Genomic DNA, 27452 nt, shown 5'->3' with positions numbered 1-27452 from the left:
TGATGGCTCTGGAGGGGAGCAGGAGAACATGGTACCCGGACCTCCTGGAGATGGCCAGCTGCCCTCCAATTCATCTTCCCCAAATAGGACCTACTCTCGCAAGAGGGAGGGTGCATTCTTCACCCATAAATCAGGATTCTCAAACTTTGCACCTGGTGTCTGAAAGGGTGAAATATAAAGATTGGGACCTTCCAGAAGATGTGATGGAGGTGTTTGTTTCGGCTAGAAGACCAGCAACTAAATCCCTATACCCCTGCCGTTAGAATAAGTTTTGCAGCTCGTGCAGGGAAAATAAATGTCATCCTTTCACATGTAAACTTCCTACTGTTCTATCTTTCTTGCTCCACTTGACCTAATCTGGGTTACAAGTGGCCACAGTGAAGGGCTACTTGGTGGCACTGTCAATTTTTAAGAGCTCTCCCAATTAGGAATCTTACTTTAAGGTACCGATTGTAATACAATTTCTTAAGGGTTTGGCAAATGTGTTCCCACCTACTCCTTTTATCGTGCCAACATGGGACTTGAACTTCGTATTGAAATGTCTTATGGGAGCTCTTTTCGGACCCTTACATTCGTATCCATTGAGGATGCTTACAATAAAGACAACCTTTTTAGTAACAATCACATCCACCCACAGGGTAAGTGAGCTACAAGCCCTTATCTTCAAAGCCTCCTTTCATGTCCTTTTTCAGTGTTCGATCATCTTTTCTAGTAGTGTCAGTTTCACAACGTATAGTATTACCACCTTTTTAATACTCCTCACCCATGAAAAGAGGAGGAGAGACTCCATTGTCTGGACCCTAGAAGGGTATTAAGTTACTATATTTCATGGACAGCAAATGTTTACCAGGATGACCAGCTTTTCGTTGGATGCGCTGGACAGAAATTGTGCTGGAGAGAGATCAGGTTTAGCGTTCACAAAACAATTTCCAGATGGATTGTCATGTGCATAACAGAATGCTACTCTCTGGCAGGCAAAAATGTGCCAGAATGTTTGAGGACACATTTCACTAGAGCAGCGGTATTCAAACTGTGGGGTGCACCCCTCTGGTGGGCTGCAGCCTAATGCCCAGGGGGGCACTCCTCCACAGCCTGAAAAGAGAAAATTACAGGCAGCCCTGTTTCTTAGCCCGGGCGGAGCAGGCGACCTGGGGCGCAGAGCTAAATAGATCAGGAGGTGGGCACAGTAAGGGGCCTGCACAGAAAGCTGCCAGACAACAGATTAAGCAGCCTGCTGTGCCAGTGAGCCTGCTCTGCGGTGTGCGGCTGGCAGATCTCTGTTGACTTGTAGATGACACCTATGCGTTCAGAATATGGAAACAAAGGAATTCATATTCCAAACGCAGCATGTAAGATGCTCTGGAGTCACACAACCTGCGCCCCTCATTCTTTGTCTGACAGCCATTCAAGTGGGGCGATTTATAAGTGATGGCTCATTTTACAAGCCATTGTTTTATACAGTGTATGCTTAACATTTCGGTGTTAAGAACTGAACATGGGTCTTTTGTATCACCCAGGGCAGCACAAGTATCAGTTAGCTGATCAAACCTATGCAGAAGAGAATTAACGTGCCACACAGAAAAGTTTAAAACTATTTTCTTTATTTTCGTATCTCTTTATTTGACACACAAAAACCTTTTTTTTTTTTTTTAAGATTACTTTTTAGTTACATATGGCGCTTCCCTGTAAAGGTTAGTTCTAGTTTTCTTGCTTACGTATTCTAGTGGCTGCTTTGGGACATGGTCTAAATGCATTCTCTCCTCATCAAAGGTCTTTTAATTGTCTAAACAAGCCAGCCACTGCCTAGCCAGCATACCAGATGGCAACTCAATGTCACTTGGCACCTTTATTAGGAAAGTGGAGTTCATTGTGTGTCACCATGCAGACAGTAGTCCATGGCAAATTAATGCACTGATGTGTGCAGCAATGATTTGTGCGCTGCACACGTCGCCACCCTGTTGGTTACTGTTGTCTATGCGGTGCTCCCTTATGTAACAGCACATATACCTGTTTTTCTCTGATGTGCCCAATATCCATACAAGATCACACTGGACTGTTTTGTGTATGTGACTCCGACGAGCATGCCATACTGTGCCCACACACAAACACATAAAGCAATCAAAGAAGTTGCCTCAAATTGTAAATCCACGAGGCCAAATACCCTTTCTACACTGCCACACCATGATTTTCACTAGATGCAGGATGCCAGCACTAATAAGAGATGCTAATGCAAGCTCTGTTAGATAAAGCATGGGACTGCTCTTTTTTGCCGAAATAACCTCGGATGCCTGCGCAATGGTGAAGCGGTATTGGCTGAGGAATTGTGGGCCCTATACCACACATCAGAAGCCGGTTTTGTTTAAAACGCTTCATCAGCTTATTACTGGTCAGGCTAAAGTTTGAAAGAGGTACAATCCTTTCTGTGTAGCCTTTCTGTGCATTGTTTATTGGGTCTCTCTTGTCCGGAATCCTGCCCTGTCTGTAGATATAATTCCCTAAAGATGTTTCTGTATTGAGGTTGGGCATGCCCACACGGAGACCCAGCCCTTCCTCCTCCTAAACTTCTTGAGAAACAATAAGCAAAAGAGCCCTTGTACCCCATTTGAGTGCCTTATGTTGCAGCCATTTTATACTCTCATCCAAAAACCTAAGCTGTCCCAATGAGCATGTATGGTTCATGGTTACAAACATGTTAATGTTGGGGTGAGTATTGTGAACCATGATGTGACCACCAAGCCATGCACCAGTTATGCATTTAGAGATTCACACATACAATCCTTTTATCACAGATTTGTTTATCAAATGGAGAGATCTCTGATCACTGTTATAGGCCTGAAATGCTCTGTGATTTAATGCAAAGTATATAGGCATCCTCATTGGTGCTATTTGTCCCCTTTCCCACTCTCAGAGAGGTATTTTGAAAGAGTACAATAAGAGTTTACCAGACTGTTCATCTTGGAATGATAACCTTCTATCAGAAAATAATTCATATGGTTGGTCTAGTATTGCCCCTTGTGAAATACAAGTGAGGTGGTGCGAACAGACCACCTGCAACAAAGGGGCAAGGTCAGTGGGCCCTCACACTCAGATAGGCTGTTCACACTGCAGTGTGGCAGTACGGACAGTTTGAAACTGCAGCCTTCCATAAGAGCAGGTGACAGAAAAACCATTTACTTGGCCAGCAACAGCAGTGTTTCCATGTTAGAATTGTTCTGTTAAGTACTTGAATTACAATGTAATGAAACCAGCTCCATTTATATAGCAATTATTCATATTGAGGAGGGGTTTTGTCGCCCGACAGAGGTGTAGTTTGGGAGTGACGTCTGCCAGTCAGGGGGTGGGCATTTAGTTGTTAAAATTCCTGCTGTGCTGGCCTGCCATCTTCTGATAAACGGCAGCTACTAACTTTACCTTTCTCGCCGTCGCAAGCCTCACTTCTCCCACAGCAACAGCAGAGCCTGCTTGCTAGTGCCTGATAATACCAAAAGTCTCTTTAATTTTATGCAAAGCTGAATTTTATTTTTAAAAGGTTACTTTACTCACTGAATGTTGATCAAGTGTTTTAAGTCTGGACTTTATTAACTGGGTGCTTGTAATTGCAGCACTATTTACAATCTGAACTAGATGTGTGTGTTGATTGTTCCAAAATACATCTCCTAGTGTGCTGCTTTGGGTCAAGTGGTCCCCTTTATGCAGTACAAAATGATACATTGTCTGGTTGACATACTATGTGATTTGTGTATTTTGAAGGGGAAATTATAAGACCACCAGAACTCATCACTCTTCAAACACCCAATCCCACCTTTGGGGACATTCATGGGGACTTGGGAATGCAGAGGAGAAGAGCCATAGCCAGGTAGCCTGCTGAAGCATTAGCCGTACTGATAACGAAATACCGCACAAGGCTGGAAGTGGAAAACAACCTCAAAGTGGCGGTCTCAAAAATAAAGCCACACATTGACTCACCCTCTGCAGGGACAGGCCCACCGTTCCCATTAACTTGCTCTGTAAAATCAAATTGCCTTCTGCTGAATATACGAATAGGAATGTATTTCTGAGAAAATAAAAGCCCTACTAGAGAATTTTGTGTTTACTTGCACCGTTTCTATGTTTGGATTGGAAGTGATTGTCCTACTGTCTTGGACTGCCTCCCCAACCACATATCCCTTCAAAATTATGGCACCACGCATTCTGCAGCCATCTCTATAAAAGAAATAACACCAACACAGAGGGGTGGGACACGGGGGTCCCGAACAATTTATTTTTTGCTCAGGGGGGCCTTGGCATAAAAAGGTTGAAGACCACTGCACTAGAGGGTTGGCTGCTTCCTAGGCACTAGAAAGAGGAGTGCCAGTGCAGGACATCTGCAGAGCGGCAACCTGGTCGTCCCTTCATACTTTCATCAAATGTTACTATATAGACTCCATTCGAAGAACAAGTTACTTACCTGTGTTAACGTTCTTTCGACTGGATGTTTCTCCCACATATTCCCATCCTTCCCATCGTGCTTGCCTAGAATTTCAATGGATTCCTTTTCCCCTGCAGATTCCTTATCTGATAGATATCCAGCTCTGCTGCTCAGAAACATTTTGCCAGGGGGCATAGTGGACCTTGACTCGTTGGTCGATCCATCTTGTCCCGCTTTCGATCGTCTGCTCGAAGTGACATCAGGTGTCATATATATATATATATATATATATATGTGTGCCTCGAGGATTGCACATTTTGACAATGCCATCCTTTGAGGACCAAGACCCTCTCATGCTCCAAGAATGGGGAGAAGCCAGTAAAGGTTGTTCTGCTCATTTCCTCACCATTTTGGTTAAGTATGCAAAATCCGATCGAGCTATGGCCCTTGAAGAACTTGAAAAGAAGGAAACTGCCTTCTTCAGTACTGGGGACTTTGTTGAGTTCAAACAACTGCGTATTAAAATTAATGAGGCCCTGATTGCATACAAAGAAGATATCAAACAGCGCAAACATTGCAAGTTTATAAGGGACAAATTTGATTACGAGACAGGAAAGATATTTACCTTTGCTAAACAATTTGACTCTTTATGAAAAAATCCTGCTATTCAGCCTGCATCTACTGCATTTGGTGATCTTGGCACTATTTCATCTGAATCAGATGTTTCAGCTTCAGAATATGAGGAGCCTGCTGCCAAGCTGAATTTATTAGACGAGATGCGATTACTATGTCAAGACGGGAAAAATCAAAAACATGGCAGAGGTCGAGGCAAGGCAAGAGGAAGAGGAAGGGGGCAGAAATTGCAACAAGGAATACAACTCGCCGAGGCCGGCGTGGGATACGGCTCAGGGGCAAACCAGGAGAAGCAGATTAATGCGCTCTGGAGTCAAAAAAATAAACATCAATACCATGAAGCTCTGCCAAATCATTAATCTGTCCTCTCATGTCCTCACCAAACATCAAACCTCTGTCCTTTCCCTGGGCCTCAATTTATGCCCCACCAAGGCATTTGACTATGTTCAAGCACGTCTAGATCTAGACACATTTTTTCTTAAGATTAAACTCAAGAAATTCTTCTGTATAAATCCTACTGCTATCAAGCCCTCTGCCCCTCATAGCGGTCGTACTGACCTCATCTCAGACATTCCATCATCAATGGTTCTAGCTTGTCTTGATGATACCCAGTTTGATCCTATAAATGTCGACTTCATCGACTTCCACATTAATCCTAACTGGGATATACATACAAGGCTCAAGGACAAATCCAAATTTAATCCGCATTTTCCCGTGGGTGGATGTATTGAAGCATTCTATGATCTATGTGTCAGCGACCTTTGAAAATTACGGACCAGTACCATCAGTGCTAAATACAATCTCACTGCTCTACAGCTTCAGGCCATTGGTAAACTACAAAATCTTCCTAACCCCGTCATCAAACAGGCCAATAAGGGGTCCAATATAGTCATTCAAGATAGAATTCATTATGTCGCCGAGGCCAATCGTCAATTAAGGGACCGACTATGCTATGCCAAATTATCAAAAAATCCCTTTCCTGATCTTCAATCGCAACTCAATAGCCTGTGTACCAAGTGGGCTGACATTGGACTCATCGAAGAAGACCTAGTCAAATTTCTTGTTCCCTCATGTCATACTGTACCTACCATCTACTTTTTACCCAAGACACATAAATCCCTTACCCACCCACCGGGAAGACCGATTGTTACATTATGTGGTTCCCTCCTTGAGCACTTGGCACAGTTCATTGATGAGACTGATTCCTTTTGTTTCGTTCTTAACCTCTTACATGCAGGACACCAAGGACTTTTTGCAACATGTCACCAATACACCGTGGGAAGATGGGCTTCTCTTGGCCATCCTCGATGTTGTTTCCCTCTACACTTCCATCGATCATCAAGTGGGAATGGGAGCCTGCAAATATTTCCTGGATACTCGCTCATTGAACTATCATGGCCATAGCTCCATGATTCTGGAGATGTTGTCTTTTTGTTTGACGAACAATGTTTTCTTATTTGATGGTGCCTTTTATCGGCAAGTAAGGGGTACTGCTATGGGCAGTACTTTTGCCCCATCGTACGCAAATCTGACGATGGGATGGTGGGAGGCTACTTTTCTTTGACTTGCTTGCATCCAATTTTCCAACTCAAATTGTCGCTTGGTGGCGTTATATCGACGATGTGTTTGTCATCTGGAAGGGTACGGAAACTGAATGGCAACTGTTTGTCAAAAGCATTAATACCAACATGGCTAATCTACGATTTACAGAATGCCATAGCACCACCGAAGTTATTTATCTTGATGTGGTTGTGACACTTGAAAGATCTGGTTTTCACACAGTTTTGTATAAAAAAAATCTCCAATACCAGTCTACCTTTGCATGCCACCAGTTGCCATCCTATGTCATGTAAAAAAAGCATTCCCTATGGCGAATTTATCTGCTATCGCAGGAATTGCACTGACCTGGCATCGTTCGACCATTACTGTGCCCAAGCGGCTATTGATTTCTTGCAACAAGCCTATGAAAAACGAACAATAGAAATGGCCTATACGAAGGCCCGTGGACTTTGCAGGGATAAACTACTATATGGTATCAAGTCTGACAAGATTTTTATGCATGAAGAACCGAGACTCATTGTCTCTTTTGATAATGCCTCGAACCATGTGCTTCGGATCATTGAACGACATTGGCGTGTCCTGATCCTAGACAAAGATTTATGTCCCTTACTTTCCAAACACCCTAACATTACGTAGAGACAAGTTAGTTTCCAGCTTTTTGCCACCCATTGACGGAAGTTCTCCTCTCTCCAATTGGTTGGCGGTCTCCCCTATTGGCTTTACCAAATGTTTTAAATGTAAAGCCTGTGCTCATGCCACTTCCTGCAAATCTTTTATACATCCGGTCACCAAATGCAATCAGACTATCAAGTATTCTATGAATTGTGACACTACCTTTGTTGTTTATGTCCTCTCATGTCCCTGCATGAAGTGGTACGTCGGGAGCACCACATGCAAGCTCAAACTCAGGATCTTGCAACATTTTAGGGCGATTAAAAACTCAGATCCCACATACCCCATGGCCAAGCACTTCTGGCAGGAACACGAGAATGACCCGAGTCTGCTTACTTTTTTTGCAGTGGCCCACATTCCAATGCATCCCAGGGATGGTGACCGTGTTTTAAAACTAAGACAATTGGAGACTAGATTTTTTTTTGGACTTCGACACTAAGTCTCCCAATGGGCATAATCTAGATGAGGAGCTGTATACGTTTCTAGGCACCTAAGTTGGACTTACATACATTACTGTTGCCTTCTTTTTCTCTGACACTTCTTTAGTTTCCTCTGGCTCAGCTGTTTCCTCTGGGTATCCATCTACGCTTATTGTATCCTTGGCCTGTTTGGATTCATTTTATTTTTCACTTTATTTTATCGGTGATCTTGTCTCTTCCTTTCTTTCCTTTTTAGACCTATTTTGTCTAAATTCCATGCTGCTGCAGTTACGATTCTGTGGGAAATGAGCCTCTCTTTATATAATAATCCTTTCTGATTATGTCTCTGTAGTCCTTTGCCCTCTTATTCTTAGTTTGCCCCCCTGCTGTTTTCTGGTTCTGCTAATTTTTGTAATGTATTTTTTTTGTTTTTGTTGGCATACTTGGTCAATTAGAGGCAGCCATTTCTCTCTTTATTTGCATTCTATCTTCCCCCAGCTTGTATCAGTATCATGGCTTGTGTTATTTGTAGTTACTGTGCATGAATTTTAAGAATTTGATGGTTTTGAATGTACTTTGCAACTTTGCACATGTTTATGCTGCCATTCCAACTTTGCATTTCTGCACATATTAATGTTGTGATGCTCCCTTGGAACCAGTGCTGTATTTCGCAATTTTGCACACATAGATGCTGCTATCGTGTTATTGCTCATTTGCACATTTCTTTGCTGTTATTTCTTGTCTGCACTTGCACTTTATCTTAACCATTGCCTGTGCTACATTGTCACATTCATGACCAGCTTCTAGTTACTTGCATGAGGGGTTGGGAAATGGTTGCCTTATGTTTTTACCTATTGTCATTTATGTATTTTTTATTCTTGCAGTCTATGCAGTTTCTTCATTTTTACCAGATTATGATTATGGGGGTTTTATTCGTTGAACTTGCAAACTATATTTGATTCATAGTGGAACTGTGGGTGTGTCTGGTGTGGAACTGTGGTACCGACCTCATTATTTCGGGTCCCTTACCATTCCCATGTTTTTTTGTCCCTTCTGTGCACTTTGCACTGTATCAGACCGTCCTATTTTCGGTCCCTTTACATTGGTACAAACCTTTGCTCTGTTTGTTGGCCATTCCTGCCTTCTGTTCAAACATGGCTGCCACGTGCACAGTTTCATTGACATAGCAATAGGACTACACTTTTCAGCTATGAGAGTGCTCTGGTCCTTTTTTCCCTTACGTGATCAAGTGCTCAGTTGAGCGTGAAACGCGTTGTGTGCGGGTCGTGCCTCCAAGCGTCCTGCCTCTGTTCTTGCTGCTGCCTTTCCGGCCGTGTTTTTATCTTATTTTTGGATTACCCATTAAATTAAACTGATGACCATTCCTACGTTGTGAGCTGCACTATATTTTGCTTATTTGGGCACCTTCATTCTGTCCGCGGAGAGTGTGGTTTCCCTTTCCTCTCTTTTTCTTTCGATATATATATATATATATATATATATCACATCACTACACCCCATACTTAAGTGTCTTTTTTTCTGCGCGCTTGCACATGGCATCAGGAACACGAATCGAGTTTACTCTGGTTTTTTTGTACTATTTGTACGTTTTCCTTTCGAAAACCTCGACGCAATGTCTCACAGGGTTTCGGGCTTAAAGTGATGCTCAGATTGCGAGGCCAAAATGTCTGACAGACCCCCACGACATCTGTCTGTGGTGTCTAGGTGTTGGTCACGACACGGAGGCCTGCGCGTTGTGTGCAAAGATGCAGCTGAAATACCTACGTGAGAGGGCCGGGAAACTGGCCATGGGCCGACCATGCGCCAAGTCTCTGGTGCAGTCGCTCGTCTGGTCTTCGGCAGCTGAAACTGAGGAGCCCACTCCCGACAAGGGGAAGGAACGACATTGCAAGAAGACCAAGAAACTATCCCATTCCAGGAGCCATTCCTCGCAGTCTTCCTGGTGGAAGAAGTGGCACTGCCGCCATTGACCCGCGTCCAGCTCGTCATCTGAACAGCGTAACTCCTCGGCAGAGCCGACCACTCGGAAAGAGTGGGAACATTTCAAAACTTCTATGCTCAAAATGTTTAAAAGGCAAGCTATTGTAGGTGCGGCTGTTCCAGCCCCCGACCAGCAAGCATTGGCAGCAAAAGCAGCGCTAGGTGCTCCTGACCCCAAGCCGGCCACTCCGTCGACGCCTTAGAAAATGCCTTATGGTGTCACGCCATCTAGGCAGAAATCACAGGAAGGCCGAAGCCCAAGTTGTCCATGGGTCATCTGAGCATCCCTTGTCGGTGAAAGAACCATTGGCATCAAAGGCCACTTGGGCCTCAAAGCCTATTCCGTCGGTGATCAAGCCCTCATCGCCCATAGTCCGTGATAGTTAATTTGTGTCATAATTGAGATCAGGGTTCTTTGACTCAATGCAGTCCATCTCCGGCATCGATTATATGAGCTCACTGATATCCTGAATGAGGGTCCCACAGTGGAGCATAACATGCCATTTAACCCAGCCATTGTGGACCCTTTATCCTCCTTATGGCAGCACCCTTGTACTTTTCCCCCTGAAAACACCAATTTTACCGGGACGTATAGGCTGGCATCAGGAGGCCCTCCTTTCCTCGCCACACACCCTTCTCTGGAAGGGCTGGTTATACAGGCTGCCACTAATTCCACCAGACCAGCGGCATCCACTTCCAATCTGCCTACGGACAGAGAGGGGAAGAAAACGGATGCGTTAGCCAGCACCTCTGTCAGCATGGTGCTCAAAGCCACAAACATTGCCTGTGGATTCACAAAGTATTCCATTGGCTTATGGAAAGCTGTGGAACATGCTTCTGAATATGTCCCTAAGAGTGCCATGTGGGTCAGATTTTTACAGCTGGTAAAGGATGGGAAGGAGGAAGCCATGCAGTCATTGCACACGGGCCTGCACGTAGTGGACTGCGTTGGCAGATCAATGGGTTCTGTAGTGGTAATGAGGCGGCAGGCCAACCTGAAAACCTCAGGCTTCTCCCCGAATGTTCAGAACAAGTTGCTGGACATGCTCTTTGAGGGAGACATGCTTTTCGGTCAGAAAGCTGACAAATCCATGGAAAGGTTTAAGGAATCCAAATAAATGGGCCTGCCTACCATCAGCATTGCTTCCCGAGGTAGGGGCTATAGGTGTTGCGTACCCTACGGCAGGAAGGTGCAGCTCCTGCAAGCCAGGCAGGGGCAGAGGCGCTTCTCGCATCTCCGAAGGGGCAGAGGGGCCTCAAAAGGCCAACAAGCAGCAACCGCGGCAGGGACGCCCTCTTCCTCTAAGCCGCATTTATTTCCCCTCCCACAATGCACCAGTTGGTGCATGGTTGGCAGGGCATTGGCCCCAGTGGCAGGAGATAACCTCAGACGCCTGGGCCCTGCAGTTGATTTGGTGGGGTGTTTGTTTGCCCTTTCTAAAAAGACCACCAGACAGACCCTCACCTCCCGCAATCCAACTGGAACAGGAGCTCCAGAAAGAAATTGGAGCCCTGGTGTCAAAGGGTGTCGTGGAAGAGGTACCTCCACAACAGGGTATCACGCTGGTATTTCCTAGTATCCAAGAAGGGAAGCGGTCTCTGTCCCATTCTGGACCTCAGGGCCCTAAACAAGTTTGAGGAAAGACAAATTCAGGATGGTGGCTTTGAGAGAAATTCTCCATGCTCTTGAATATCAGGACTGGCTGATGTTGGTAGAGCTGAATGAGGCTTATTTCCATGTGCCAATACACCAAAAGCACAGGAAGTTCCTAAGGTTCCTCATAGGGGACAAGCACCATCAATTCAAGGTGCTGCCCTTTGGTTTGACCTCCGCTCCAAGGGTTTCACGAAGCTCATTGCAGTAGTCGCTGCTCGCCTCAGGAGATCCGGGGTCCATGTATTCCTGTACTTGGACGACTGGCAAATCCATGGGAAGTCAGTGGGGCATGTTTTGTTTTACTTGGAGGACACCTGGCTACTACTGCACAGACTGGGCTTCTCCCTCAACTTGAAGTCCTGGGCTTCTCCCTCAACTTGAAGTCCCATTTGAGACCAGTTCAGCGGCTCCAGTTCACCAGAGCAGTCGTAGACACTCAAGTAGGGAAGGCTTTTCCTCCTGAAGAGCCGGCAATATAACCCAGATGGTGCATTTGTTTTAGAACCATGCCATCCTACCAGCAGCTTCTTTCCTACGCCTTTTGAGTCTCATGGCCTCCTGTTTTTGTCTAGTTCCAAAGGCCAGGCTGTGCATGAGACCCTTTCAGTGGCTACTGAGCGACAGTGGTCTCAGTATCTCGGAGCCCTCGCCTATCACCTGTGTCCAGCCAGGTAGTCCGTGAACTCAGCTGGTGGAGAATTCACATCAATCTTATGGCGGGGAACCCTTCTGGCCTCCTTGGCCTCAGGCCCTAGAGGTCACGGATGCATCTCTGAAGGGTTGGGCGCTCACTGCAAAGATTTGCAGGTGAGCGGCATCTGGTCTCCATCAGAAGCCAAGTGGCACATCAACAGGCTGGAGTTGAGGACCATCAGGTTAGCCCTGAGGGCCTTTGCCCCACCTCTCAGAGGTACGAATGTCCTCATCCTGATGGACAACACAGTGGCCATGCACTACCTCAACAAGCAGGGTGGTGTGCACTCCCACCCCCTTTACATAGAGGCAATACAGCTATGTTTATGGTTACAGGAGAACCCAATCTTGGTCTCGGCAGTTCATCTGGCGGGGACAGGGAACTCCTTGGCGGATGCTCTGAGCAGGCAGAGCACGGTCTCATATGAGTGGGAGGTGTGCCAGGAAGTCCTAGAGGAGGTCTGCTCTCTGGGGTACCCCAGCAGTGAATCTGTTCGCCACAGAGTCCAACAAGAAGTGCAAACAGTTCAGCACGAGGGAATTCCCAGCGACCGGTGTGCTGGTGGATGTGTTTTTGGTGGATTGGACCTTCCCTCTCCATTACGCCTGCCCTCCGATTCCTGTCATTCCTTGGGTTCTCGGGAGGTTAAAGAGATTCGAGCGACAATGATCTCGATCACTGCAGACTGGGCGAAAAGAAAGTGATGCTCAGATCTCTTAGATCTGTCCGTCTCACCGGTTGCCTTGGTGTCCAGATCTTCTGACCCATTCAGAGGGTCGGGGGTCCACCGACCCTGGATTCCCTCATCCTACATGCGTGGCTCTTGAGAGAATGAGATATGATGACAGAGCCCTCTCAGAGGAGGTACTTGAGGTGTTGCGGGCTGCACGCAGACCTTCTACAAGATCTCTGTACGCGTGCAGATGGAGAATATTTGAGGCGTGGTGCAGGGAACGCAAGATTGACACCATCTCTTGCTCCACCACCACTATGATGGAGTTCCTTCTGTCACTGGCCTCATCAGGCCTTCAGGTTAACATAGTCAAATGGCATTTGGATTCCTGTTTGTGTTCAAGAGGTCCCTAGACCAAGGTTCCTTCTTTACTATTCTGATCATGGCCAATTCCTGAAGAGCTTTCTCAATACATTTCCGCCAACGCCCTTTGTTGTCCCAGATTGGGATCTTAATCTACTTCATGGCGGCACCGTTTGAGCCTACAGACTCTTATTCTTTACAGCTTTTATCCATTAAGACAGCTTTTTTGGTGGCAGTCACATCTGCCAGGAGGGTTATTGAGCTGCAACCTTTGTGACGCAAACTTCCTTTCCTAAGCTTTTGTGAGAAAGTCTCTCAAAGTTAGGGCAGGGTTCCTTCCTAAGGTGATTTCAGAGTTTCAACTGTCCCAGTCTATCAATTTGCCTGTCTTTTACCCTCCTCCACATCCCTCGAAAGAGGAAGAGCGGTTCTACCTCCTTGACCCGAAGAGAGCATTGAGCTTCTATGTTGCTCGCATATCTGAGTTTCGGAGGTCAGATCAGTTGTTTGCAGCCCATTCTTTGTCTCGAAAAGGTCTTACCATAACAAAACAAACTCTATCACGTTGGACTGTTTTGTGCATATCTGAGTGTTACCAATCGGCAGGCAGGGAGCTTCCAGTGGGCATCAGGGCTCAATCAACCAGAGGGGTTTCAGCCTCTACTGCTCTCCAAAGAGGGGTTCCTGTTGGGGACATATGTGGAGCAGCTACATGGTCATCCTTGCATACATTTACCAAGCACTCTGCCTTGGATGTTGCACAGGGAGCTGATGCACGGTTTGGTAGGGCGGTTTTACAGAATCTACTGGTTTAAAACGTTTGCCCTCCTCTGTTATTCTAACTGCTTGGGGAGTGTATCAAGATAAGGAATCTTTTGGAGAAAAGCAATCCAATGAAGTAGAAATTACTCACCGTAATGATCTTTTTATGGATTCTTCTCCCGCAGATTCCTCATCAGCCCTCCCATCCATCCCCACTCAAAGTTCTGTGGCTTGTTGCTTCTGTCCAAATGAGAAGACATCTGATGTTGGCTCTTGGATGACCGCTTCTGTCTCATTCAATGAAAAAAATGTTTCAATCTTTTTTGTGTGGGATCACCCCTTGTTTAGTTTTATACTGGTTGATTAGCCTCCTCCTTTGGTTTTTCCTTCTGCAGCGTTCATGCGCAGGGGAAGTAAAGGGAGGAACTGAAGCATGGGGCGTAGTGACGTGCTATACATACTTCCGCAGCCAACGATCGAGAGCTGGACAAGACGGATCGACGGCTGAGTCGAGGTTCACTATGCCCCCTGGTGAAATGTTTCCAAGCAGCAGAGCTGGATGATGGATATCTATCAAGATGAGGAATCTGCGGGAGAAGAATATGTAGAAAGATCATTACGGCGAGTAATTTCTTCTTGTCGCGATATCAAGAATGTCTCCAAAGCATGCAAATTAAAGGAGGAAAAAACTAGAACCGAGTTAAGTCACTCTGCGTGCTTCATATACCCGCTTCGACATCAAAGCAAGGTACACTACAGAGGCCATCGAGGGCCAAGACTCAACAACGCTCGACCCTATGAGAAAAAAATTCAGAAGAAAGCTGTAAGCAGACTTGGCTATATCAAAAATGAGGAATTCGTGGGAGGAACATCCAGTCGAAAGAATGTTACCACGGGTAAGTAATTTGTTATTTGCCATGGGACCAAATTCAGGAATCCCCCACCCATATATGGAGCAAGTGCATTCCCCCTTACTCTTACGTCCCCTTTGCTCCATACTTATGGGTCTCCATCCTGTGGGACGGGTCTTGAGCACTTTTTGCACAGCACAAAAAACAATTTCCCTTTAAAAATGTTTGCATTGCACGAGCGACGTAGTCTACCGGCAACACCGGTCAGTCCTTTTTTTCCATGTTGACTGGATCGGACGCTTGCCACAGGACATTTTTCAATGGATTGCTTTTCTCCCGCAGATTCTTCATCAGATAGATATCCCTTCCAGCGTCAACTGCTCGGAAAACCTTTCGATAGGGGGTGTAGTTCATCTCCACTCAGCTGTCAACACGTCTTGAAATGATGCTGCAGTCGGGAACTCCAGATGTGGGATTGGTCACAGTACATAGACTGCCCCTGTTATGTTATGTGCTTCCTTATTTTGCGCCGGTAACCCGCAGGCATCAGGGCGCAGTAACCAAGGAAATCAAAGACACGTCTTTCTCCTCATTAAGTTGAATTGAAATCCTAGAAAAAGGGACTCTCTAACTCATTGAAACAACAAGGTTTTAAGCAATTTCCTAAAACTCTGGTAGTTTGCTTCCAGCCGTAATGCCATCGGCAGCTTGTTCCAGAGGTCTACTGCTTTCACCGGGAAGGATTTACCTTGCCTAAAAGCACACTAGGCCCCGGGAATATTCAAGGAGCCCCTGTCGGCTGATCTTAGACATCTTCCAGGTGAGTAGGAGAAATGTTTTTTGAAATAGCTGGGGGCCTCTCCATATAGGCATCTATGGATTATTGTCATGGCCTTGAACATGTTCTGTTTTTTTTATATTCTTGACTATGCGAACTGCGTCATTTTGTATGACTTGGCACTTTTGAATTTCCCTTTTTGTGGCTCCTAGCAAAAGAGCGTTGCCATAGCCAAGCCGCGATAGTATGACAACTCTGGCAATTATTGCAGCATTAATGAAGGGTCTTATTGCTCTCAGAAGATGTAGATAGTAGGTGTTATTTTTCTGCAGGTAGCTTACATGTATCTCCGAGCCCACCGAGGCTTCCACCATCATCCCGAGAGTTTTAACATGCGGCATCACCAGGATGATGGTGTCTTTAATGGTAAAGGACTTATATTCGTTCCCCAACTTACATCTAGCCTGTCGCGTGCCGAAGATCAGCAGTTCCGTTTTATTATTATTTAAACACATCCAATGATGTTGCATCCAGTGGTCTATGATGTGATAAACCTTTGAAAGTTTCGCACTGTCAGTAGCATAATCACCCGTAAATTAAAAAATGAGCTGCGTATCATCGGCGTAATTTGTAAAGAATACGCTGATGTGTTCCAGGAGTTGGCAGAGGCTTCTTAGATATAAATTAAACAAAAGAGGTGACAGACTAGCTCCCTGCGGGACTCCATAAAAAATGGAACGGCCTTAGAGAAATTGTCACCCCAGTGTACTCTGGCACTCCGGTCTTTGAGAAAGGATGGCAACCAAGCCAACGCCTTGGGAGACCAACCTGCAATATAAGCCATTGCCTCCTGAAGGAGCTGGTGATCCACCAAGTCAAAGGCTGCACTTATGTCGAGCAGCATGTGAATGCATGCTTTACCTTTATCTCTCAGGCCCAACATATACGACTGGAGGTCCAACATAGCAGATTCGGTGCTATGGGAGGCCCGGAAACCTGATAGTTGATTATGCAGCAACTTCAGGTTCTCCAGATGTTTTTGCAGTTGGTTTGTGGCAATTTTATCTAACACCTTCAGAACAAAGTTCGAATTAGTGATGGGCCGTAAGTTCCCAGGATCTTTGGGGTCCAACCCTGCTTTTTTGACTAGTGGGGTAATAGTTACCTCCTTGATGTCCTTAAGCACCACACCTTCATTGAAAGATGCCTTAACCATCTTCGTCAAAACCGGTGAGAAGAGTTCTTTATGCTCCAAAATGATTTTGGTGGGCAGTGTATTCTCTGCACACAATGTCGGTTTCATCTTGGCTAGGACCTTACATAAATCGTCCTATGATATGGGTAGGAACTTAAAACTCCCTCTTACTTCCACGTTTGTGGTTGCAATATGGGTAACCGGTCTGCCACCTTCAGTTCTGGCTGTGATGTTGTTTCCGGCCTTTTGAATCTTGTTTGCAAAAGCTTCTTGCACCTTATCATAGTCTTCACTGGTAGGTGTATGTGGCGGTGTTAACATCCTGGGTTTTTCCATTCCCTTAAAGATGTCAAAAATGTTACTATTTGTGTTAGATGCTGCCTCAATTTCTTTATTATAGTAAATTTTTTTAGCCACCTTGATCCCCTTCCTATAGCTGTGATCGACCCTTTTCCAATTTTATTTATTTATTTGGGGTTCTGCCTCCATATCCTTTCTTTGGCTCATTTCTCCTGTTTAAGTTTATTAAGACCTCCACTATACCATATGTGGTGGTGGTTGTTTTCCCTCACCAATTTCTGTTTCAGTGGGGCATATTCTTTCACCAAAGCTTGCATATGTATATTATATTTCTTAAGCATGCTTTCACAGTCGTCCTCTTCAAGAAAGGATGGTTTTAGTATTTAAGGGCCTAAGTTTTTTAGATTTCTGCTCCATACTTTAATGTGGGGATTTTTTGTTTGTGTGGATGGTGTGTTCAGTTCTATTTCAAAGGTGACCAAATGATGATCCGACCATATACATGGTTCAATTACAACATTGTAACTCTTCAAGTTGTTGGTAAAGATCCAATCTAACTGATTCCCCTGGGGAGTCGTTGGTTCTTTATTTAATACCGGGAAACCCAGATTCTTCATAGACTTCTCCAACAGTATTGCTTCTTTATCCTCGGTATTCCATCTCCATCTATTCATATCTCCTACCAACAACGTAGAAGTGTTGGTCGAGATAAGCTTAGTTGCTTGAGAGGTGATTTAATTTTCAAAATCGGAGATTAAGGAGGGTGGTCTATAGAGAGTGGTGATATTAAGACTATCATTAGGTGAATAGTTGGATTGCCTCACAGCCAGAGCATACAAATTCAGCCTTATATAGCTTCAAGGTATCTTTGGCTACGATGGCAACTGCTCCGCCTATACTCTTTTCTCTGTTTTTATTATATATTATATACCCCTCTGGTACCGCATTTTCGCACACTGGACCGATGGGATCTTCCAGCCAGGTTTCCGTTACACATAATAAATCTAGGTCCTTCTCTGTAATGAGGTCATGAACATTATAGGCATGTTTGTTTAATGACCGAGTGTTAAGCAGCCCAACTTGCAACTTTGCTAAGTTAACGGTATTGTCTGGTTTCCTCACTCCTACTCTCCTTCCAGGCATTTTGGAAGGATTCTTGGTCCGTATTGGGTTCCTACTGACAGCAGTCGTGCCATTTTGGTCTATATTGGTCTCTGCCATGGGTTCCTTTTTTTCTATCTCGCCCCACTCTGCCAGAGAAGTTGGTGTTTAACCCCCCGTTCCTATGTACAGCCAAGATGGAAAGAGTGTGCAAAAACAGAAAATCATGAAGTTACAAAGTATGTTGGACTTACGATTTTGGCACCCCGTGCACCTCCTGAAACCTCAGTTCCTTTTTTCTGCATGCTCAGCACTCTGCTTCAGGAACGCCTCTTTTCGTCAACGTTTTTGTCTTTCAAATTACATTTTTGGTTGAGTATTCGCCATTTATTCGATCGCGATATCCGTTCTGAAACCATCGGGCTTCAAAAAATGTCCTGACTGTAATTCTAAAATCTTTGACCAACCCACACAGTGTTTGCGTTTGGTGCCTAGGCGCCGACCACGTGACCGAGGACTGCGGGTCGGGTCAAATGATGAACCCTAAATGTTTGAGGGAGAGGGCTGCTAAATTGAAGGTGACACATCTGCCGTTGAAGTCGCCGGCTTCAAGGAGGTCCGGCCACCAGCCTGAAGACCCCACACTGGAGGAAAAGGACAGGCACTGTAAAAAGCCCAAAAAGAGGTCACGCGCAGTCATTCCTCATAGTCCTCTTACCACAAAAAAATCGGCATAGTCGTCGGCTCGACTGGTATTCGTCCAAGGAAAAAGGTAAGTCCAGCTTTGGCAAAGGTACTACCAGGGCTGAGTGGGAAACTTTTAAAGAGCAGATGCTCGACATGATGAAGGGGGTCGCTGCGGGGACAGGGTAACCCTCGAAGCAGCGGACCTTGTCAGTCCCAGTTACACCTGGTCTGTCTGGCAACAGGGAGACTGTGTCGGGTTTGAAGCCCTCAGGCTGACGCCGACTGCAGATTTATCGACAATGCCTTTGAAACCGCTTGCTGCCGCAACCCGCTCCGAAACAGTCTGTCTATATCGACGTTGACTATGGAAAAGTAATTTGTACCTGAGTCGAGAGCCTTGTTCTTCAACACTATGCACTCCAAACTTGAGCCAATACTGGGTTCTTCCGGTGGCAGATTTTTTTGCCGATCAGTCGGATCTCCTAGCACTGGCAGGAGATTTACAAAATGGCAGTGGTTTGGACATCTCGCCAGAGCTTGAAACACAGGAAGCCCACCCCTATGGCCATGCCAATGTCTCCTACAGACAAACTGTGGAGAGTGTGGTCGAAGCCCTGGGGCTTTCTGCCCTGGGTAAGCCAGTTTCGGCTTACAAGTTCACTGACATCCTCGAAGTGGGCCCCACTGACAGAAAGGGCTATGCCGTTTAACATTGCAATCGTTGACCTTATGTAACGCTCACCTGGTATCCACAGGGACGTCACTCAGCCTGTTCTGATCTCTTACGACCTCAAACCCTTCCCTGGAGGCTACTCGACCGGAGACTGGGCCTGAAACACAGGATTGGTAGAGTTTAACTCCCTATTGTCTCTACGTGCTTGAATCCCTTCTTCCCCGGGGTCCAACCCTTCCCTTTGATCCAAAGCTCACCTTGTTTTCTTGGATAGTGTACTCTCCATCCTGCTTTCAGCGCAGGGGCGCATTGATTGATGCGGGCTCGTTGCTGCCTAGTTACTTAACTGGCAAGAGTCCGACAGGTAAGTATAATGAGTCTTTTGAACAGTTCTCTAACTTTGTTCCTTTTCTTCCTTAGATGATGGCCAGCGTCCGGGGATGGCGGCGTGCTGCTGAGATGAGTAGCGCTGAAGAAGAGTGTGAGCGCGATGCACCCCTTTCGTATTTGTATTGAACGAAGCTCTTTTTCTGTGTGGGTCATTATGACCCTTGCGCTAAGTGTTTAACGGCGCCGTAAAAGGCCACGGCGCTGTTAAACACTTAGCGCCTGATTACGAGGTCCCTTTGCGGGACCCGACCTTAACGGCTGTTACAGACCAGCCGTTAAAGTAGGGTGCTGCAAAGGGACCTTGGTGATAAGTACGGTACCGCAATTAGCGGACCCGTACTTAGCGCCTTCCCCTTTCCCATTGAGCCCTATGGGGCAAAAATGGGAATGGTGAAGGGCCAAGGCGGCTTGGGGAATTACCGCCCCGCCAACCTCGGAATGGGGTGGTAATTACCCATTCCGCCATGGCGGAGTCGGTAAGTTACCGGCATGGACCATGGTGCTATTAGCACCATGGTCCAACGCCTGGGTCGTAATGAGGCCCTGAGTCTTTTAGGTGCCGCCATGTTTTCAGCGTGGATGCCGGTTATGAAGAACAAATGCGGTGATTAAGCGCGGTATGCAGCGCCTCTTGATGTTTCCACGCTAACCTGGAGCGTCTTTTCCCTCTTGCAGATGGATTAGAAGTTCCGGAGACAGATTTCCCCCAGAGCGGCTGGGATTCAGGTAAGAGTTTGAAGCTCGTACAGTATTTAAAAATAAGAGAAGATTTGCAGAATGCTTACTAATGCCTTTTTTCTGTTCTTTTCCCTTTTCCTTAGGAAGTGGCGTGCCGGGATGGGAATGACGCCGCCGAAGATGCCCGCAGAACAGAAGGAGCGATGAATGATGGGCAGAAGCGCCGTAAGGTAAGGCTGTTCCTAACGGTGTTCTTGTTCTTGCAGAAGCTGAGCGCAGAAGAAAGATGCAGGCCTACTGGAGACCGATCCGAATACAGTGTGTCACGCTGCAGGTGCAGAAAACACAAAGCATGTTTCTCAGCCTGGGCGTGGCTTAATAGTCTCTGGGTATCCCAGGTGTCTCTGGGCTGAACCACACCCAAAAGACTAGACTGCACATGCAGTTCTGGGAACCAAAATATGTGGGGGCATCAATCTTGTCCCCATCAATGCACTACAAGTCCAATCCCCAATGTTATCCTATGGGAGTGAGTGAGTCCTGTGCCACAAGCGCCAAGTTTGACTCCAAGTGGGTCTTTGGAGGGATGAAGAGGCCCTTGAGGGCCATGTAGGTGCTCATGGCCTGGCTCCAGTCTGACATCTTTGAGGGCTGGGGACATGAGGGGCAGGAATCATGACAGCACTATCCCCTCCCTGCCCCCCCCCCAAGGCCCCTGTCAAGGTGGCTCTTCTGTCTGGTCCTGGTTTGGTTGGATGGTTTTGATGAAATCATCTAAGCAAGCAAGGTGCATGGATGTACTCACAAGGCCCCCATGTCCTGTCTTTTGGACCATACCCCTTCCAGTCTACTAGGTCGTATAATTTGGATCTGACGTACTTTGAATCTAGGATGTCCTTGACTTTGAATTCTGGCTCCCCGGCGACTACTACTGGCTGCAGTGGCGTTGCTACCCGGGTCCCAGGTTGAACAGGTTTAAGGAGAGACACATGGAACACAGGATGAATCTGCATGTTTGACGGCAAAGCTAGTCTGACCGCCACAGGATTTATCACGGAGGTGACGGTGAATGGACCCAGGTATCTTGGACGGAAAGTTTGGGTTCCTTTAATGGCCGCGTGTTTAGACGCCAACCAGACTTCATCTCCCACTTGGTAGTCGGGGGCCTTTGCTCAGTGTTGATCAGCAAACTTCTTTTGGCGATTCTTAGCTTGAAGTAGGTGTTCAGCTGCCCTTTTAAAGGTTTGAGAAATGGTCGTGCGCAAGGTTTTGACTGCTGGCATTTCCAGGGTTGTAGGAACGTCCAACTCAGAAGTACGTGCGTGCCTGCCATACATGGTATAAAAGGGTGTCAGCCCAGTGCTGGTGTGTAGGGAATTATTATAAGCATATTCAGCTATCCATAATAGGTCGAACCAGCTTCCTTCAGCTTGGTGTGACATGCAACGCAGATACTGCTTGAGCGTCTGATTTGTCCTCTCATTTTGACCATCCGTTTGGGGATGCTGACTGGTGGATAGCCGGATGTCGATCTGGGCCATAGAGCAGCATTTTCTCCAGAAGTTAGATACAAATTGAGTACCTCGGTCTGAGACCAAAACTGAAGGAAACCCATGGAGCCGTACGATGCCTTCAAGAAATACCTTTGCCAGAGTGGAAGCATTTGGGAGCCCCTTAAGAGGAATGAAATGTGCCATTTTTGAAAATAGGTCCACGACAACAAGAATAGTGTTAAACCCTTGACTGGGTGGTAAGTCAGTAATAAAATCGAGGGACAACGTGTGCCAGGGTGCTGGTGGGATTTCCAATGGGTGTAATAGTCCAGCCGGTTTCTGCTTGGATGACTTGTTTTGAGCACACACTCCACAAGATAGGATGAATTGGATAATGTCTTTACGCCACGTGGGCCACAAATAATTTCATTTTACCTTGACTGGGGTTTTAGCGATTCCGGGGTGGCCCTCGATCAAGGAATCATGATAACCGGACATGACTTGTTCTCGTAGTTCTTGGTTTGTTAAGAATAAATGATTCCTGAAGTAGGGCAACTGATCTTTTATCATGTAATGTTCTCCTTGTGCACTCCACACTTGTAATTGCTCCGGACTCATCAGGTTTTGGATTTCTTCATGTAATTCTTTCTGAGTTATGGTTGCTGTGATTCCTAGGAGCTTGTCACTCGGGATGATTGCTATTGGGTCAGGGGTCTGATACCCTGCTCTTCCACCCCCATAAGGGAAAGGGCATCGGCCTTCCCGTTTTTCACCCCTGGTCGAAATGTAATCATGTAGTCATATTCAGCAAAAAAAAGAGCCCAACATAGTTGTCGTGATGATTGGGCCTTTGCCGTTTTTAGGTACTGGAGGTTCCGGTGGTCAGTTATTACGGTGATTGTGTGTCTGTGGCCCAAGAGGTAGTGCCACCATGCCTTAAAGGCTGACTTAATGGCCAGGAGTTCTTCGTCTGTGATAGCGTAATTGAGTTCAGGGGGTGTGAATTTACGCGACGAGAAGGCAACAGGGCGTAACTGGCCCATTTTGGGGTCCTTTTGTGAGAGGACGGCTCCCATAGCCATGCTTGAGGCGTCCGTTTCCACCAGGTATGGGAGATCAGGGCGAGGGTGGCGTAAGATTGGGGCAGATGGAATCTTGCTTTGAGTTCCTGGAAAGCCTCCTCGGCTTCTGTTGTCCACTGGAACATTTTGTTGCTTTTCCTTAGTAATGACGTGATGGGATGCACGATTTGCGAAAATCCTGGGATGAACCGGCAGTAGATGTTTGCAAAACCCAGCATACTTTGAACCCCCTTGAATTAATTTGGGGATGGCCAGTTCAGGATAGCATCTACCTTGTGTACATCCATTCGGATTCCATTCGGGCTGAGAATAAAGCCCAGGAATTCCACCTCGGAGATGTGGAATGAGCACTTTTCGAGCTTGGGGTAGAGCTGGTGTTGACGGAGTTTCTCCAATACAGATCGGTCGTGTTTAACGTGGTCCTGCTTTGATGCGGAATATACTAGGATATCGTCGATGTACACTAGAGCACAGACAATCAATTCCCGTAGGACATCGTTCATGAAGTATTGAAATGCAGCAGGCGCTTTGCAAAGGCCAAAGGGCATTACTTGATATTCGTACAAGCCGTATTTGGTGCAAAAAGCGGTTTTCCATTCGTCCCCCTGTTTTACGCGAACAAGGTGATATGCCCCCCTCAGGTCTAGTTTTGTGTAGATTTGTGCATCTTTGACTTGTTCAAGCAATTCAGGGATCAGTGGCAGGGGGTAGCGGTTTTTTACGGTAATCTGGTTCAGTGCGCGATAGTCGATGCACGTTCTCAAGTCTCCCTCCTTTTTTGGTACGAAGAATAGAGGACTGGCTGCTGGAGACGTCGAGGGACGGATGAACCCGTTGGCCAGGTATTGGTCAAGATAGGCCTTCAGGTGCTGGTTTTCTGGTTCCGTGAGTGCGTAAACTCGCCCACAAGGGATTTGTGCGCCGGGTATCGGGTCGATTTGGCAATCGAATGGTCTATGCGGTGGCAGGGTATTAGCCTGTTCTTTCTGAAAGACATCTTGAAAGTCCTGGTATTCACTTGGTAGGGTGCCGATTGCCACAGTCGTAAGCGTGGAGGTTCTGGTGTCTATTGGTTGTTTCTCTTGGCGATAAAATGTTGGCGCAAGTCTCGGGGAAAGCCAATTCTTTTGCTGGCCAATCGATTCGAGGATTGTGAGATACCAACCATGGCATTCCCAAAATCAACCGGAACTGTGGTGCCTTAATGAGGTTGAAAACAATAGATTCTTGGTGTCCATCCTGGCAGAGAAGGGTTAAAGCTGCAGTCCATTGGGATACTGGACCAGAAGCTATTTCCGTGCCGTCGACAGTGGTAAGTGTGTTGGTTGTTGATTTAGGGTGTAACGGAAGCCCCATCTTTGCCGCAAGATCCTGGTCGGTGTAATTCTCAACGGCTCCACTGTCTATGTACGCTCTTACTACGTGCATCCGAGATGGTTGTTGGTGATTGATCAAGACCAGAGATAGTGCAAAATGGGAGGTCTGTAGTTTACTTTCTTCGCTCGACAAGTTGACCTCTACACTTGCCGGGCTGGGGAGTTTTCCGATTTCTTGATGGTATCTTCCTTGTCCGTGGCCCCTACCGTCCTCCTCAGTGTCTTCACAGGGCACTCTTTAAGGAAATGACCTGACCTTCCACAGTACATACATAACTGCTGCTGTCTCCTTTTATCCCTTTCCGCTTTAGTCAAGGGGGATCTGACCCCCCCCCCCCTATTTGCATTGGTTCTCCTGAACCTTCCGTTGTTCAGGCAGTATTTTCCTTTGAACGCACATACATAGGGCGAGGGTCCGGTCTGGTTCGATCTGCTCTTCGGTCCTGCAACCTATGATCCAGTTGAACAACAAGGTCAATGAATTCTGAGCAGTCTTTCGGGAGGTTCACTACTTGTGCGAGAACATCCTTGAGCTCCCCCCGCAACCCCTGATGAAATAACGTGGTTCTCTTCTCCACTGGCCATTCTGCTTCAACTACGAGTCTATTGAACGTGGCTATGTATGTTAATAGGTCTTGATTCCCTTGGCGTAGGGACAGAAGTTCGTTGTCTGATGCTTGCCCATGAGTACGACGGGCGAACAGCTTTTCCATCTCCTGCTGAAAGCCCCTGAAGTCATGCAGCAAAGGATTGTCTTGGGCCACAAAGGGTACAGTCCAGTCCGCGGCGCTACCACTCAGGTAGGATAGCACAAAAGCGACCCGTGATTGGTCATTCGGAAAGGCCCATGGCCTACAAAGGAAGTGCAGGCGGCACTGGTTCATGAACGTTGCAAACCTCTTGGGATCTCCCGTAAATCATTCGGGCGAAGCCAAGGGAACTGCCCCAGGAAGGGTTATCTGAATCGGATTGGCTGATGGCGCTGGCATCAAGGGTACGCTTCCCAGCAATGGTGCATGCCCTGCTTGTGACTGGAGAAGTTGCCGGCTTAAATCATCAGTGCGTTCTTTGGCTACTATCAGCTCTCTCCTCAGGGTATTGGTCTCCTGCCTGGCTGCATGTACTTCGGAATGTAGCTGCTCCAACATGTGGGCTAACTGGTCGGTTTCTGACGTTTCCATGACGCCCAGGTGGATTTTGATGTGAGGCTTTGTGTTCTGTAACGCTCACCTGTTATCCACTGGGACGTCACTCAGCCTGTTCTGACCTCTTACGACCTCGAACCCTTCCCTGGAGGCTATTCGACTGGAGACTTGGCCTGAAACACAGGATTGGTAGAGTTTAACTCCCTATTGTCTCTGTGTGCTTGAACCCCTACTTCCCCGGGGTCCAACCCTTCCCTTTGATCCAAAGCTCACCTTGTTTTCTTGGATAGTGGGCTCTCCATCCTGCTTTCAGCGCAGGGGCGCATTGATTGATGCAGGCTCGTTGCTGCCTAGTTACTTCACTGACAAGAGTCCGACAGGTAAGTATAATGAGTCTTTGAACAGTTCTCTAACTTCGTTCCTTTCCTTCCTTAGATGATGGCCAGCGTACGGGGATGGCGGCGTGCTGCTGAGATGAATAGTGCTGAAGGTGAGTGAGAGCACGATGTGCGATGTACCCCTTTCGTATTTGTATTGAACTGAGTTCTTTTTCTGTGTCTTTTAGGTGCTGCGACGTTTTCAGCATGGATGCCGGTTATGAAGAACAAATGCGGTGAGTAAGCGCGGTATGCGGCGCCGCTAGATGTTTCCACGCTAACCTGGACTGTCTTTTCCCTCTTGCAGATGGATGAGAAGTTCCGGAGACAGAGTTCCCCCAGAGCGGCTGGGATTCAGGTAAGCGTTTGAAACTCGTACAGTATTTAAAAATAAGCGAAGATTTGCAGAATGCTTACTAATGCCTTTTTTCTGTTCTTTTCCCTTTTCCGCCGAAGATGCCCGCAGAACAGGAGGAGCGATGAATGATGGGCAGAAGCGCCGCAAGGTAAGGCTGTTCCTAACGGTGTTCTTGTTCTTGCAGGAGCTGAGCGCAGAAGAAAGATGCAGGCCTACTGGAGACCGATCTGAACATGGTGAGTGTCACGCTGCAGGTGCAGAAAACACAAAGCATGTGTCTCAGCCTGGGCATGGTTTAAATAGTCTCTGGGTATCCCAGGTGTCTCTGGGCTGAACCACACCCAAAAGACTAGACTGCACATGCAGTTCTGGGAACCGAAATATGTGGGGGCATCCATCTTGTCCCCATCAATGCACTACAAGTCCAATCCCCAATGTTATCCTATGGGAGTGAGTGAGTCTGCTGCCACAAGCGCCAAGTCTGACTCCAAGTGGGTCTTTGGAGGGATGGAGAGGCCCTTGAGGGCCATGTAGGTGATCGTGGCCTGGCTCCAGCCTGACATCTTGGAGGGCTGGGGACATGAGGGACAGGAATCATGACACCTTATAGCCACACTGTGGCCACAACTTTGTTCTATTCCCCCCGGTGGATTCAGGGTTTGCAAAAAAGTACAAACTGGCAAGAGGGAATCACCTCTACCTATCCACCCATCCAACACCAGAAGGATTACTAGTCCAGGCGGCCAGTCTCTACTAGGCCTTCTATGACCACCTCTAATTTGCTAGTGGACAGAGTTAAGGTTAATGTTAAAGGTATTTGTATAGGGCACCATTGCCAACGGAGTTGGTCTCCAGGTGCTCAGGCGGATCTGTGAAGAAAAGGTGGACGGGGTGGGTTAGAGTGTGAAGAGGACGTAGGAAAGTGAGATGTAATGTACTATTGGCAGCTTCAGTTCGGTTTTCACCGTGCACTGAGTTTGGGTGTGCAAGTAGGATCGAAGCGGGTCCTCACATGCTGCTGTTGCGATCTATGTGTTGGTTGTTGTTGCAGTGTGGTGAAGTCTGTGCGGTTTGCTGTGAGAGAGGTGGTTGTGTGGGTTTTGTATGCACTGAGTAAGCAGAAATT

The sequence above is a fragment of the Ambystoma mexicanum genome, chromosome 13 (assembly GCF_040938575.1).
Source record: "Ambystoma mexicanum isolate Mex_15411 chromosome 13, UKY_AmexF1_1, whole genome shotgun sequence".
NCBI lineage: Eukaryota > Metazoa > Chordata > Amphibia > Caudata > Ambystomatidae > Ambystoma > Ambystoma mexicanum.
The sequence above is the reverse complement of the archived record's forward strand: the minus strand, read 5'-3'. Positions refer to the sequence as shown.